Source organism: Trypanosoma cruzi, genomic scaffold (genome assembly GCF_000209065.1).
Source record: "Trypanosoma cruzi strain CL Brener 1047053517131 genomic scaffold, whole genome shotgun sequence".
In the NCBI taxonomy this organism is placed as follows: domain Eukaryota; phylum Euglenozoa; class Kinetoplastea; order Trypanosomatida; family Trypanosomatidae; genus Trypanosoma; species Trypanosoma cruzi.
In genome coordinates, this window is record NW_001849574.1 from 184,227 (window position 1) to 188,837 (window position 4,611).

At 54.8% G+C, this 4,611-nt stretch overlaps 1 pseudogene, besides 5 other annotated features; it reads left to right on the forward strand.

Annotated features, from left to right (window-relative positions):
• Tc00.1047053509043.10 lies at positions 1 to 329 on the forward strand (annotated as a pseudogene; the record flags this gene model as incomplete).
• Positions 1 to 1,903: a sequence feature (areas not merged during assembly with more than two copies in the genome that could not be assigned to a particular haplotype).
• Positions 621 to 4,611: a mobile genetic element.
• Positions 623 to 797: a mobile genetic element.
• Positions 1,904 to 2,821: a sequence feature (haploid, Esmeraldo-like haplotype).
• Positions 2,822 to 4,611: a sequence feature (areas not merged during assembly with more than two copies in the genome that could not be assigned to a particular haplotype).

Genomic DNA, 4,611 nt, shown 5'->3' on the forward strand with positions numbered 1-4,611 from the left:
GCAGGAGCACCTGATCAGATCGTTGCAAAATCGAGGAAAGCGCCATGTACCTGTACAATCACATTGGTGAGTGTGTCGGCCTGCTTCCGGCGATGCCGCGGGGAGCGATGTACTTGATGTCGAAGATTGATTTGGAGAAGTACAGAGACGTCAAGACCGACGTGGAGTTCTTCGAGAAGCTGCTCGAGGAGGAAAACGTGCAGGTGCTGCCTGGAACCATCTTCAATTCACCAGGCTTCACGCGGTTAACGACGACGCGGCCCGTTGAGGTATACCGTGAGGCTGTTGAGCGCATCAAGGCGTTCTGCCAGCGTCACGCGGCCGTTTAGCCGCAGAGGGTTCATTCCGCGACCGGCGTCAGGCAACACGACGCATCCAAGGCGTAATTAGTGTTTTCCATCATCTATTTATTTAATGAAATCATTTAACTGGTTAATTTTATCTGCGGTAGGGCGGGGTATGCGTATGTGTGGATGGGAGTACTGTCTAACACTGCGGCTTTTTTGTGTTTTTTGTTTTTTTGAGTGTGGGGGATGGGCTTTACTGGTCCGTTGAGCAATCGTGGTAAGAAGTAAAAGAAAAAAAAACGTCGAATCTCCTTTAGTTTAACATATTTTTTTACGAGCTTGTGAAAAGAATGATCGCGGGAGATCTTGCTAACTTAATTAATGTATGTATATCCTGATAAATGAAGGCGTTCTTTATGATACTTTTCTGCCGTATGAATCTTTTGGGAAGAACACGACTTTGTAGGGGCAGGGAAGCGATAGAGGCCAGATAATATTTGTTTTTATTTTTTACAGACACACTGCCAGGTAAGTTTAAGGAAATGGCTTTGGTTCCATGCACAGTCTCCGAGTGGTGTGGTATTGGTGCCCGTCTCTGGGACATGGTGTGCCAATGTGGCGAGACCCAGGTGCAGATGACGTTCACTAATGGTAATCATATTTCGGACGGGACGTTAACTGTGGCCGCATCATCGACAGGCTTATGCTTGTTCCATGGACCTATCTCTAATGCATGACAGGATTCCACTCTTATTGGAAATATTGCGAATCTACGGGCGCCTCGGATCCCTAATTTTGAGACACAAGCGCTCCTGCCCGCTATGGGGACAGCCCGGGAGTTGGGGCACCAACAAGGGCTCATCACTGCTGAAAGGGGCGCCTGAATATTGATTACGCTAACGCAGTCGCGGACGTGCAGAATCGGAATGCTCAGCTTAACTCGCAGGTTGAGGAGGCGCGTGTTAACCTATCGGTGAGGGAATCCAATATCGCCGGGGCCGGCAACCAGGTCCCAGAACTACAACAGGAGTTGGAGGCCGCTCACGCCCAATTACGGGAGCGCGAATTCAACTTGGGAAGGCTCACCGCTCAATTCCAGGAACGGGAGGCACGCCATAATGCACAACAACCCGCGCGGGAGGCGGAGACGGCGGGGCGGGACGAGGCCCCCGCTACTCGACACGTTGCCAACGATGGCGTATCTACACTACCGCATCGAACGGATGTCTTGATGGCTGGAGGCGTGCCTAGCAGCGCGGTCCGACACAGTTCGGCGGCTCACAGACGCCCTCACGGCAATGTTGGGAGACCACATTTCCACCCTTCCACGCCGTTGCCTTCCCGCACTTCTCCCCTTGAAGCCCAATCACCCATGGAAGAGGACCGCGGTTTCTGCGCATTCGACGTCACCACGTGGCCCACGCGTATATGGAATGAGGGAGCTTCCGGAGTCGTTTGCGACCTCCGGTGCGCATACCAATGCTGGCAACAGGAGGACGAAGAGAAGGTTAACCTTGCCTTTGACAATTTGTTCGAGTGGATCGGCGTGCTGGAAGGCGGGCAGGATCGCACCGATCGCTTCATGAATTTGAGGAGGCCCCTAATGAATACATTCCGGATGCAGCTCACGATCGCATCCGATCCCGGCATCCGGCTTTCCAAACTGCGCGCCCGTCTTTACACCGCTGTTCACCAGACGGGCACCTATGCGAAGGCAGCCCCATCCAATCCGCCACCTCCCACCAATCCTCACAGGCAGCGCACCGCACCGCCGACGCTCCACCCGATCTTTCAAATCGCCCGACGCAATCGTCGAGAAGGGAAACGGGCTTATTTGCCAACGACGCTCGACTGTGGTACGACGAATCGCCGACAGCCCTGCTTTGGGCCAGTTGTATGAGGAAAGCCAACGAGGTGTCTCGAGAGATGTGGGCGCCGTCAACGTGGGAGCAGAGAATGCCCCCGGCAGGGCGGTTTACAACCTTTAAGCCGCACGCACGAACAGCCGAACAGCGAGGAGAGCTGTGCAGCCTTTTTGATGGCAATCGAGGCGGCGCCATCGACCCGACTGCAGCACGCCAGGATGCTGCGGTCCATGTTTCAAATGTATGTGACCCTGCCGAGTATGACGGTTTCGGGGCTACAAAAATCGCGGCGCGATCTGAGACGAAGCAGGCGCGCCCCTTGACAGAGGAAGGGATGGATCAAGTTATCCGCAGCCGGACCGATTGGAAAGAAAGTGTTGTCTTACGACTTGTGTGGATAACGGCGAGTCGTTTGTTTGAGATTGCGTCCTTGACACCCAACAGTTTCACACTGGAGCCGGACGGGACCGTAATTTTGGATCGGTCCGTGGCGCCGAAGACGGCGGGGCGCATCCCCACCGCGCCTCGCGGTTTGCCGGAATACGAGGGAAGGGTGCCTTCGACATTATAAAGCTATGCAGGACACCTCAAGAAAAAGAAAAGCTCACGAATCTTACGACCGCAAAAGTCGAACAAGCTCTGGCTCCTTGGAATGCCACGGCGCGTTCTATAAAACGCGACGCACTCCGGTACGGTACTAAAATCGTGGGGACATACAATTTGGACCCACACGTGATCTCGCAGTTGGCGAAGCACGTCGACCCGTTCGACCTTCCCCAGAATACTGTTCGATATTTTGGGGAGCACACCACAATGCTGACCCGGGCTTTTTCGCTGGTCGCATTGACGTGAAGGGGGAAGCCGCGGAAGGGCAGTAATTCTGGTCGAAAGCAGAGTAGCGTTTTTTTTCATGATTTTAAGCGTCGTGTTGCTACAACAACGAGGGGCGCGACAAGGACGCGTCTGGCCACCCCAAAAGATGAACGAACCATCCAGCCGCAGCAAGCCAACGTGCCCGTATTGAATCTAGAGTGGATCATGAGCCGGTTGAACCCGGCTACCTTGGAGAGACTTATGCAAGTTTGGGGACTCGTCGGGCGGTCCCCCTTCCCTCCGTCTTCCTCCGGTAAAGCGCGCGAAGGCTCACGGAGGATTCCAGTCTATGACGCGCGTTCGTTACGAAAAGCGGGAATAATCGAGGACGCTTCGTCCACAATAACAGGCGGATGGATAGTACCTTTCTCAGTTGTGGAGGAGAAAGCCACCGGTTCGCGACGAAGATGGATCGCGTGGCCACGCGACAAGAACAGAGACGATCCTTCTGAGGCGAATTTTCCTCTTTTACGCATTTCCCATTATTTGCCACCTGTGATAGCTGAGACCGCTTCCTGCCTGGATGTGAAGGCGTCCTTTTCTAAAGTCGCTTTACCGCGGGAGACTCGGCATCTCTTCCGATGCCGCGTGGAGGACGGCACGCTGGTGGAGCTCACACGGCTCCAAATGGGACACAAGGCCGGCCCAGCAATTCTCCAGATTATTGCTTCGGCAATTGCGGCGGTGACGACGGTAGTTCACCGCCTCTGGGCTGCACCTCCATTGGTGCGTGTCGACGTTCGGGTTGATAATATACGCATTGCAGGGTCGAAAAGCGACGCGACATTATGGGAAGCCCAAGTGCTTCGTAATGCGGACGGCCGTCGCGCCACGATGGGGGAGGACCGCGAATCGGGTACTACTCAGTACACCTTTCTGGGGGCGCAGTTCGATCACACTTACCAGGCGGTGTCCCTGAGTGAAAAGTTTGTCCGGTCTGTACGCGCCATGCCGGCGCTTAATTCTTTAACCATCGCGGAAATGGAGGTTACGGCGTCACGCTTTTTATATGCGGCGGCCACTCTTGGCACGCGTTTATGCGCCCACCACGCTTTCATCGAGGCAGCGCGACGCCGATTATCCGCAGTTAACCGGGGGATTGCGCTGGAGACATCCCCGGCGAACCTTCCGCCGGCAGCGGTTGGTTTGGGCGAGAGATTACGGCATATGATCGAGAAGATGATCGTGAGCGAATCATCGAGCCCGCCGAAAAGTCATCAGCCGCCATCATCGCGGATGCATCGCTCCAGGGATGGGGCGCCTTTTTTATTTCAGACTCCGGCGACGTTGGAATTGCCGGATGAAAATAGGAGAGGAAGCCTTTTCTTATCATGCAGGCCGAGGCACGCGCGGTACGCTTAGCCTTATCGGCCTTTCCCGCCATCCTGCCATCCACCATGGACGTTTGGATGGGCAATAATTCGCTGCGAATAAAGGCAGCTCGAAAACACACGCCATGACGTGGAGGCTGCGACGGATACATGGGTTTTTGGACTCTTGCGGAATACAGGCATTCTTTGCCTACGTGCGGTCTGCAGAAAGCCCCGCAGACGGCGTATCACGCGGTCGTGTGTTTGCAGTTCAGG